This window comes from Anser brachyrhynchus (genome assembly GCF_964034855.1).
Source record: "Anser brachyrhynchus genome assembly, chromosome: 1".
NCBI lineage: Eukaryota > Metazoa > Chordata > Aves > Anseriformes > Anatidae > Anser > Anser brachyrhynchus.
Genome location: NC_137694.1, coordinates 141,690,749 through 141,702,374, shown reverse-complemented (window position 1 = coordinate 141,702,374; position 11,626 = coordinate 141,690,749). Strand labels below are relative to the sequence as shown.

At 38.8% G+C, this 11,626-nt stretch overlaps 2 long non-coding RNA genes across 2 annotated transcripts; one reads left to right on the top strand and one right to left on the bottom strand.

The window, feature by feature from the left end:
* Nucleotides 1-658: 658 nt before the first annotated feature.
* LOC308189555 lies at nt 659-4,028 on the bottom strand. The gene is made up of 3 exons (XR_013946434.1): nt 3,961-4,028; nt 2,930-3,018; nt 659-2,648 (listed from the first exon to the last, which is right to left on the bottom strand). It is a non-coding gene; the product is annotated as an uncharacterized lncRNA (long non-coding RNA).
* Nucleotides 4,029-4,155: 127 nt separating this feature from the next.
* Nucleotides 4,156-11,322, top strand: LOC308188555. Its single transcript, XR_013945574.1, has 3 exons — nt 4,156-4,205; nt 10,260-10,370; nt 11,274-11,322. It is a non-coding gene; the product is annotated as an uncharacterized lncRNA (long non-coding RNA).
* Nucleotides 11,323-11,626: the final 304 nt, after the last annotated feature.

Sequence of the window (11,626 nt, the reverse complement as noted above, 5' to 3'; positions counted from 1 at the left end):
GGCTTTTTTTTTCTTTTCTTTTTTTTTTTTTCCTGTCTATCTAGTATACCTGTTATGGAAATAAACGGTAGAATTCTATCCAGTTTTTCTAGAGGACTTAGAAGAAAAACACAACCAAAAGACCAGAAGCAACAAGCACTCATGTGATGTGGTGTAGTGTTTTTGGAAGAGTTTCTTGCAAGTGCCTTAGCAGATGACTAAAAGGTACTGTTTTAGGGCATTCAGGTTTGCTCCAGCCCTTTGCAGGCTCACCCAGCAGCTTTGGCAAAAGGAATAATTTAATGCTGATCTTCCTCTGCCTCTGAACTGTGTGCACCCACCCACCCTGAGCTACAGAATCACTGGTAGGAGAATGAACTACTTGATTTGAAGGAAAGCTTAACAACCCCATTTCAAACCTCCTTTGGAAGAAACATCTCCCTGCAACAACATAGCCAGTGCCTGAAGGAGGAAGAACAGTATTTGCTATAGACTTCTCACTTTCAACAGCCTTCGTCAAGTTGACATAAACATGTGAAAGGCATACATCTGGCCTAGTTGTTTTTGTATGAGGTAAAATGCTATAGGAATCATCTTGACTATACTAAGTACTGCCTGGATTTCTGAGCCACTTGTGTTGCTAGGGGTCCTTTGAATTCAGTATTGGTCTTAACCATGACTTAATGTTTGGCTTCCTGTGTCAGCAGTCCCTGTTGGTAGCAGGCATGAAATGTTAGCAGGAATCGCTATATGGTGCTTCATTCTGGACATAGCATCAGCCACAAACCGACCCATCACTGCACATGGATGGCCATGTAGTAGCATACCTGTGTCTTGCTGACAACTTTTTAAAAGTGAGTGTCTTGGGAATCTTATCATTGTTTTTGCTGGAGCTATCTTGCACGTTTTTAGAACTGAGCCTGGTTCTATTTTTTTCTATTGTCTTTATAGCATCAGATTTAATTGTCATGATCAAGGTGGTGCTTATATCACCCTAAAGATAATTGTAGTTAGAAACCTACCATATCTGGAAAGGATAAAAATGGAAAAAATGCTTCTCTGCTATTTGTCCAAAGGCCAATTCATTTCAGTGGGTTTGGACACTACATTTTGGAATACTAACTGCTGCTGGCCATGCTTAGTTTCAGAATGTAGTGAGGTCTGGAAACATTTAAACGTCAGATTTGTTTATTGAATGGCAAAATCAAGCTGAAGGATGTCATCCTAATTGGTTGCAGTGGAATCATGAGACATTGTGGTTTTCAAAGGAAACTCAAAGTTGATCAAGTTTAGGTAAATGTATGCAAGCAGGGTACGTTCTGTTTTTGTTTAAATAAGCAATGCATAGAGCATTAAATATGAGGTACTGAATAGCCTTTAAGGAATGGAGCCTTCTGTTTCCAAAGTGGATCATGAATTTTGTAACTAATTATGTGTTAGTTGTGGAAGGGACCCTTGAATTAGAATTCATGCCTGGCTAAAACTGAAATTTGTTTATGTTCATGAAGTATAACATTAAAATAAAAGCAGCTGTATGGTTATAGAGAACTTAGGGTACTCAGCTCTCACATTTGAAAGATCCTTGAACTCTTTTGCAGGCCACAACAGCAATGAACCAAAAATATATCTGAGGCTATTGAAAAGCTTCATTCTTTTTTATATTCCTGCATTCCTCAGGCACAGAGAAGTATTTTGAATACATTGGGATTTGAGTAGCTATGTAACTGAATGCATGCTCAAAGGTTGAAACAAAGGGGAAAATAAAATACTTAGGGTGATACAAGACGAAACTCAAGAACATCAAGCAAAACAATAGGCAAAGGAAAAAAAATCTAGCAGTAAGTTCTCGTAAACCACAAAGTTTTCTCCCAGGTGAGCCTGGGAGAAGAACATGTTGCTGAAACTTCCAATGCTAGGCTGGACCTGTGTATGTTGATACCATAATGTCTCAAAGATAGCTGAATAAATGGTCAAGATACTTCTGTTTTACGCACACTGTTAATTCACAAAGAAGGAACTGTCTGACTATTACACCTCTGAAGTCAAAAATGTAAGATATTTATGGCAGGAATTTAAAGATAGTAAGTGCCCATTAACAGCAGTTGATGTTATGATTGCCAGTGTTGATTGCTTCCATATGTGACCTGTGCATTGGGGAGGAATGGGCACTGTCTGAGTTAGCAGATGACACCATACTGAGAGGAGAGTTTGATGTGCTGGTGGGTGGAGTTGCCATTCACAGAAATCACAACAGGGTGGCATAATGGGCTTAAAGAAGCTATGAAATTCAACAAATTAAAATACAAAATCCTGCACCTGGGACAGGAACACTCCTCACAACACTGCAGCCATGGAGTGAGGGACTAAGGAACTGCTCTGCCCAAAGAGACCTGGAGGATCCTGGTGCACAGCAAGCTGAACATAGGCCAGCATTGTGATGACTGCAGACTGGGCTGTATGAACAAGCATATACCCACCAAGTCAAAGCAAGTGTTGCTCTCTTCGTGGCAATTGTGAAGGTGTGTCTGGGATATTGTGTCCAGTTTTGACTTCCCTGTACATGAAAGACATCAATAAGCAGAGGAGAGTGTGGAGGGCTGCTGTGACAGCTCAGGTGCTTGAGCACATGATGAAGTGGGGGGAGACTGAGTCATCTGGACTTGTCCAGCCTAGAAAAGAGAAAGCAGAGAGGTCTAATTGCTTTCCTTTAGTATGTAGAGGGGGCGTATAGGAAGAGAGAGATAGGCATTTTCCAGAGGTGCAAGGACAAGGTGCAGGAACAAGAGGCAGTGGTTACAAGCTGCGGTAAGGGAAATTTCAGTCAGATATAGGAGGAAAAATTCTTCCCATGAATGTGGTTCAGCACTGCACAAGGTTGTCTCAGGATGTTGTGGAGCAGGATGGAGATTTGCAGCACCTGAGGGGAAAAGAAGGCTTTGATCCACCTCACCTAATTTTGAAGCCAGCATGGTGTGGAACAAGGGATTGGATGAGGCGGCCTCCAGAACTCCATTCCAACAGAAATTGCTCTGACTCTAACTAAATCAAAACGACAAGTAACATTATTACTAGACAAAACGAGGATCCTTCAATAGCCAGAAACTAACAGAAGTTTCTGCAAAAGCAGTGATATTTAAAAAGACAATGAGGAGAAATTATAAATGTGTACCAAATAACAATAGCCTAAGGAAAATGGATGGGGAGCTTTTCTCCTCTTCATCTCATAACAAAAGCAAGGACATTCAATGAAACAAGAGATGGTAAGCTCAAAACTAATAAAAGCAGAGTTTTCTTCATTATGAATTATTAGATAACAGTGAAGTCAGAATTTTAAAAGATTTATACAGGTGCTTGGAGAGTATAGGAAAAAGTAGAATAAGTAAAGCTGTATTAGTTAATAGTGCTACAAAAAGAGAAGCTAGAAGTCCAGTAAGACTCCATATTTTGGAATTAAAGAAGTTCTAACTGTCTGCAACACACATAAAGTCTATATCAGGGAAACTTGGACCTCATTTGTTTGCTGTTGAAGATTGTTCAACTGTCCCAGACAGGAATTAATATTTTAGGAAATTCTAAGCAATCCCTTTCAGAGCAATGGAAAAATTCATGAAAGCTTTGTAAAATTGGATCAAGCTTTTCCTGTAGAAAGAGATGATACTCAAAACTATGAAGTATATGGACAACTCAAAGTATTAACATAGACATCAGCAAGGAACAATCAGAGATGTTTTCTCTTATTACTTGCTAACATCAATGTTCAGAAATTTTCATTTTTCCATTAAATAATTGATTAGTATGAAAGACTGAAATCTCTTTTTATCTTAAGGTGGTGCTGAGACCTTAATCCTTTCTTATGAAACATGAACACAAGTGTTGCCAAACTACACCAAAATGACATGTACTACTTGCAAAAATGGCCATCAGAGACACTTGAACCTTTTGTCAGCATGTACTTCACTTTTCCCAAAATGAGCTGTGTACCTTGTCTACAGAGAAATGCTTCTACTGACTCCACCTGAACTCCATGGCCAGGGTAGCTTACAGACCCTAGGACTAGGTTTCCTGGCTACAGGTCCCAGTTATTTTAAGCTTGAGCTTTGATTAGATGGAATCCAGGTGTGTGGGCAAAAAAAGATAAGGGCATGCTGCCAAAGCTACCCCCCTTCCCTAGGATGCCTCAAGACTACCACTAAAGGACTGATCCCTAGAGCATATTTACCTTGGAGGTAAGACCAATCTCTGTGAATTAGTCCTTCCTCCAATATGAAAGTAGTGTAATTGTTATTTAGTTTATCAGAGAATTTAAAAACAGCAAATTTACATAGATGCTTCCATCTGAAAATAGCACAAGGGGAGTTTAAACGAATAAGAGGGTTATTCAGATGATTGATGTACCATTGCATACATAACTATTTCTTCATTTTTTTGTACAAAGAACTGTGTGAAAGAAGTAGAAAAACAGAAACCACTAACAAGTAATTAAATAAAAAATAACAAGCAGATAAAAGCTGACAGGCACGAGTGCTGGATTCCAGGTATATCTGAAAGAAGGCAGAGAGTTTTGTTCTGCTTATTTGCCACTACTACAAAAAACAAACTAGAAAATGAAGTCAAGTAGGCATTAGCCCCACAGCACAGCTCTTCATAACTGACCTTATGATGAAACACCACAAACATCTTATTGAATTTCATGATGCTTTCAAATATTCCATCATTATCTATTTATTGGCCTCAGCTAAATGAACAGCCCTGGTCTTCTTAGCATGCTTCTACTGCAGATTATATAAAAAATGAAATTATAAGGAGTAATGAATATCCAAATTGATATAATAACTATGAGATTTAGACCTCACTAAGATACTGGAGTAAACTGCTTGCAGGATTTTTCATACTTCTTGTTCTTTGAACTGGTGTCTGAAATAGTTACATTTCAGACAATGAACAAATGATAGAATTCAAAACATTCAAAGATCCTTATGTTAGTATCTGGACCTTTTGCTCTGAAGTTTGGACATACCGCACAGGTTTACTTTGCTATCTAGTATCTATTTTCATACTTCAGGAAATGGAGTACTTCACTAGAAAAAGGAATGAAGTTTGCATACGCACTTACAAATTACTGCAAACTTGTCTGGAAATTAATCTATGAACTTTCCCATCTCACCTATACATGATTGTTCAGTAACACTAGGGTCCTGAGAACACAATCTTTAAATTTGCCATGTACTTCACCTAAATACATATTTTCATAACTAGTACATAATTCAAGAAAGTTTCTCATACATATTGTCTTTAAAATACCAATTTCAGGGAAACACATAGCATTGCTTCAAGCTAAACAAAATTTCTCAGATTTTTCTATTAGTTTTTTCCCAGTTCTGGGATCTTTCTGTATGAGAATGAATCTATAGTAACTACGTTAGTTCTGCTGAAAGAAGACAAGACAGTGCATCAGTTAATTTTATAGCAATGTCTTCAGCATTTTGCTTAATAGTCATGCAGAATCCCTTCTCTTCTAATTTCCTGTGCCCACCAAAACTATAATCTAGCATACATTTGTTTTACTTCTGTCACGTCCTCATTTGGTCCTTATTGGTCTTCTTTGATTCTCATTGACTTATGAGACTTTTGATAAACTTCAAGATGCCAAAGGTTCCCAGTTTTTAGTGAAGATGCTCTTATTTTTACAATCCCTGTCCTTGTGGTGAACATTCCCTGGAGAGAGATGTTTCGGGCAATTGGAAGGCTCAACATTGGGACATGTAAATGTTTAAATTATGCCTTGCAGATCAATGACAAGAAATAGGACATCTATTTCTGGTAACATTGTAGATTTATAGTTATGAGTCAAGGCTAATGCAAGGTGAACTCCTCCCTTTATGATCACTGCCACAAATGCATTAGCTCATCCGTGAATTTAAAAATCGACCTCCAGACAGTTAGGTGGCAATTTGGCACCTTGCTTTGATTGTATACAATTTAACAAAAGAACATCCAGCACTAATTCAACAGTAATATTGCTTCTGCCTTTCAGGAATGATTTATTCATTTGGATATGATGTCCAAATCACATTTTCTTAAGGAGGGGGGTTTACCTTGTTTGTTTGCAGTTTATTGTATTACTTCTCAAGGACACGACAAAAGTAGAATTGTTGCTACTGATTATTAGGTTACAAGCATGCCATAAATGATGGTCCTCTGCACAGAAAATCCAGGTAGTAGGGCTGTTGCTGCACTATGCTTTCTGACACTTCACAACCTACCTCATCAAGAAGCTTCTGTCTAAGCTATAATCTGTATAAAACAGACAGGTTCCTTGAACACCACCACTGCAGACCCCAAGGGATTCACAAGATCTTTGTGCTGCCTTATCGTTGCAGCTGTAGCATAAGTACCTGAGCAATTCTCAGGGATCACTGGATAAGGGGTCTCACTTTGCCTGTGCTGAGCTCCTTTTTAGTGCCACAGCTGCTGTATTGTGTTGTTGTGGTGCCACTGTTGTTGTTCACCAGTAAAGAAGGCTTGAGTTTGTCTAACCCCTTCAGTAAGCATATGCCCTTGCTGCACTTTGGGCACATCCTGGAAGGGTGATTCAACATTTCTGTGCAGCAAATCCCACCCATACCCATACCCTAGAGTAACAGGCTTTCCATTCCCCACTGTTGCCTGCAAGGGTGATGTAATGCATGACTATCAATATTATTTATGATGTTTTTATTGTCAGGGCATAACTAAGTATTTAGGCAGTTAGGCAACTTAGGCATTACATTTTTTTCTTCACATTAGCAATATGCTTATTGTTATTTTTAAATCATGTAGTGTAAATGTTTAAGCGATTAAGTCTTGGAGACTCCCTACATTACTGACATTTCAGATGAGTTACCTCCCTAGCTATGCTATTAAAACTCTTGGCTTACTTTTTCTGTCTGGGATTCTCATGGGATTTAGCCACTTGCTGCCAAATCCTGTAAAAATTCATGCCTATGTGGTTATTGGTACCAGGACTGTCTTAGGTGTGGGCACCCAAGTATGAGCTAACATTCATTCTTGTCATGCTTTGCAGCCATAGCCTTGCACGGATACATGACGGAGAGCATTTCCAGGATATTCTCCCAAGAAGACGGTTACCTGCCCTACTAAGGAGGTCATGTAGCTGTAGGTCTAAGATGTAAACATCTCTGTAGCTGTGGATCTCAGAGCTACTGAGTGAGTGTTCAGCTCTCCCAGCATCACGTATTGGGAGAGATGAAACATCTGGACCTGAAAAAACCACCTGTGACAGCAGGTGCACTTTATGAGAAAGAACTTCTTGGACTTAGTTTTGTCCCTTCTTTTTGAGGTCAGGCAGATAAGTAGGCCTATCAGTGAAAAAGCAAACAATCAAACAAACAAACAAAAAAACAAGCTAGTATTGCCATTGGACTCCAGCAAATCAGCTGTCAGCGCTGGATGATATACAGTGGTCAAGCAGACATGTTGTCGTTTATCCACAGGCAGTGTTAAGGTTTCCAGAATAATGGCAAAAAGTGCTGCAGAGGTCTGCTGGGGCTATCACTGTGACACATGACTTGAAAACCCAAGCTATTCATAAATATGTCAGCTAGACATATTTATGCTCGTTAAGTAAGACTTGATCAATCAAAGAAAGTGTTTAACAGACAGTGCAATATGGCTGATGTCTCATGTTTTAGTGTCTCAGGAAGCTGGATGATCAAGCAATTTGATATACACAGTGCAGGCGATCTGAGGCTTTCCTCCCACTGGCCACACATGGGCTGTCTGTGCCCACTGGCATTTCATCTGAGGCCATTAAGCGTTGGGAGGCTAACTGGCAAGACAGTTTGGCTACCCACTTGGCTGGATAGCTAAACAAACAGTTGCAGACTGGTGGCGGAAACAGTTTAGCTGGAAGAGTGACAAGATACCACTGCTTATACAGTTTGAATGCCAGCATGTTCAAAGAGGCCCTCATTACGGGGAAAGAGGAACACTGCAAGAATTTTAGTCTGGAGCAGGCTAAAATTTCTGATGGCTTTGCAGGGCTGGTGCAGGTTATTTGAAAGGAAGCTGCACCCAGGATAACAAGGCAATTTCTGACCTGGAATTATATTATTGCTGTCTCTTTCTTCAACAGCTGCATACGAATAGAGAAACGTTGGACTATTTTAGCCAAGGATCACTTTTCTTTCAGTGGTGCATTGACTAGCTCCTTTCCCAAAAATGCTGTTTACATGGCAACGTAGAGGAGAGCCCAATAAGGATAGTGATAATGTTTAATTTCAGTCATCTGAATTCAAATCCAATTGGCTGATTTAAATCACTGATAATAGTACCATCAAATGTCACTTTACTCAAATTTTCAGTGAAGTGTCATTGTAACATCCTTTGGTTTGGTGCAAGGCTCTTTTCCTCTATGTCTCACTAGATTTCATTCTTTATTAGCCTTGGCAGGGAATCTTTGGATGATTTCCATCCTGAAGATAAGTAGCATTAGGGAGCCTTCTCTTTCTCCTTTCTGCTCCCTGCCATTTCTCAAGACACGCTCTTGTACTCTGTAGCCTTCCAGTAAGATGGGGAACTGAGATGCAAAACTTTGCCACAGAAGCGCACTTGTGTTACCTTGTCTTTGCCTTACAGTTCCACAAGCAAAAGGCTGGTAAAGGACCAACAGTATCAGAAATTCTGCAATTACTATGGAATTAATATCTTGATTACCTCTTCCACAATTCTAAAGCTAAAACCAGTGTGAAAGGAAAAAAAAAAAAAAGGAAGAAAACACAAAAAACCTACAATATTTCCATCTTTACTTTTGCAGCAGATGTCTCTTCCTTCCCACACATTGTTCAGCTTATATCAGGCAATGCCACTTCTACATGTGTAGCATCAACTGCAAGTTTAAGAGTTTTTTCCTTTTCTTGCAATAGTCTTGAATGACAAGGGGGTTAGAGAGGAGAGCAGAAGAGCAATTGAAGTGGAAATTCTTCTTACTCCTGAAGCAAATCCCATTTGAAAGCCCATAGTGGCCTTCATTGTAGGAAGTAATTATTAATTATAAGAATATAGCATGAAACAGTTACAGTAATTGCCCCTGTGCTAGACAAAAAGGTGGCATCTCTGTCCTGTCCACCTCCTAAGGTGGGATTTTCTCCTTGCTCCCTTTGCGTTCTTTCTTAAACAGGTCTTGAGATCTCCGTCCAAAATTATACTGAGTTTCTTTCTAGTCTTTGGCCTCCAGGGTAACTGCTATGAATGCCTTTTTGTCTCAAAAACTCATCTCAAAATTGTGACAGGAGAGAGGGCAGCTCAGAGAACTCTGTGTCTCAGAGAAAGGGAAAATATGAGGGTGAAATCCCAGACTTGACATTGGACTTGAATTGCAAGTATGTGTTCCTCAGGTTTATTGTTTTTGTGCCCCGAAGCCCAAACTAATGAAAAATTCTCTTCTCTAAAACTTCTTGGAAAGGATCTTGAGCTGATTTCAGGAACAGCACCCTATTGTGCTCCTGAATAGCCTCATGGCAAGGGTCTTTTAAGGATAATTCCAACTCCCAGACATTCGCTATGATAATCTGGATTTCCTAGAATATATCTTTTATGTTAAAAGCAAACTGTTAAAGCTGAAAGTGTTTATTCTCTGAAACTGTAGTTCAATTTTGTCTGCTTGGTATGGATGTTACATTTCCAGCCTCCATAATCAAGCACTTGTTAGAAATGCAATTGAGTTATTTTAACCTAGAAAAGAATTTAGTAGACTACAAAAAGTGCCCTTGTAAAGTGGGGTCAAAGATGACTCTGTCATTCATATTCAGGTAAAACTCCTGCTGAAATCAAAGAGTTTTATGAAAGAAATACAGTGCATGCACAGGCTCTGGCAACATGGCAGCATCACAAGGCTTCTGGTTTAAGAAGGTGATCTGCATAAAAGGGAATTAAGGATAAAGCCTCTAAGTCCCCACCTCATACAAGATAAAAGAAGGTTGTCCTGGATAATGCTTTTTCTCCATGTTTTAATTTTTACTGTCAGGTAACCCATAAAATAGCATTTTTTGTTATGAAATCATTGGGCTTGTATTTCACTGGGGACTGCACTAATTTAAAAATTGCAGTGGCTGCATTTTCAGATTTGTCCAGCTGCTACCACATCTTACATTTGAAAAGTCTTTGATACAAAAGACACCCGTGTGTTGTTTTTCATACAAGCACTTCGTAAGCGAAACTTAAATTTCTGTCTTGAGAAAAATCTGCTAAACAATTCTTTTCACCCTCTTATTTATTCAAAGGTCAGTCTTCTTTCATATTGCTCCATCAGTCCACTCTGAACATCATAGCAACGACTGAAGATCTCAGTGGTCTCCTCAAGTATAATACGTTTGGAAATTTCACCACTGTTTGTAAGTAATGTTTATTGTAAAAAAACTTCATTGGAGTAACAGTAGAAGTTGAATTTATTTCATGGATCACAAAGTTGTAGTATGGAAAGTATTAGAATTACCTTTTTAATGACTCATCTCACTGTGCTGCTTGGATCAAGACCTCTTGCATTAGCTGTACAAAGAGGACAATAACACAGACCAACATGACCACTTCATATAAAAGGTGAAGTGCTGTGCCATATTTCATAATTTTAATAGGTAAATTCACCATCCTCCCATAGCTTCGTTTTCTTGTGTGCCGTCAATAGATATAATACATAGGTGGGCAAAACTCTTATCAGAAAGTATATCCAGGTATTATTAGCCCTTAATCCCAGCAGACTACACTCCAATAAAATCAAATGTCTTTCTAATCAATTTATACTAATTAAATAGTAGCTTTTAAAGTCATATTGATTCAGCTTTACAGTTCCCCCATTTTTGTAACAAGGTAATGCTAAGCTTAACTTTTTATACAGCTACAGAAAAAAATGCTTCTAAGAGCTATAATTAAATCAAAATAAGAAAATCCAGATAAGTCTTTTCTTCATTTTTAGAAGGCTAGAGGTACAGGTACTGATGGAGAAGACTGTTTTATTCTGCCTCAAGAAATTTCATACCTAAATTCCTCCATTATTTGAAAAGAAGGTTTATTGTAAGGTGTGATAAGGTGGAGTCTAAAGTTAACACAAAATTTAGGAAACATTTAAGCCTCTTTCCATTGAAACAAGAATCTGTCTTCACCTTGTTTCAGCAGTTGTTTCTTGGGAAGTAACTAATGAGGCATACTACTCTCTAGCAAAGTGAGCAGGGCCTGATGGAGCAAAATTTCACTTTAGTTCCCTGACATCGTAACTAACCCAACCTTTGTCCACAAAACAGGTTTGTTGGTTTGACAGGTCAACACTGAAGAGGACTCATCAGCAGAGAGGTATTTAGAAATGTGTGTTATTACCTTCAAAATTGAGTCAATAAATTGGGACAGACGAGGAAGCTTCTGTGCAGAAGACCAGCTACTTGCTAGCTTGTGTGAACAGGGAAGTTCTGATGATGATAGTGCAATAAAACAACAATTTGTGTAGGGTATCAGTAGAGCAGAAACAGACAGTGGACAGCTTAATGGATAGCTCCTCCCCTCCCTTTACTAAAATTTTTTTCACTGTAAGTGAAAGTGGCTCTGTGATTCTTTATTCAGATTGGCTTCATAAGCCTGTTTCCAAAGAGGTAATATTCAG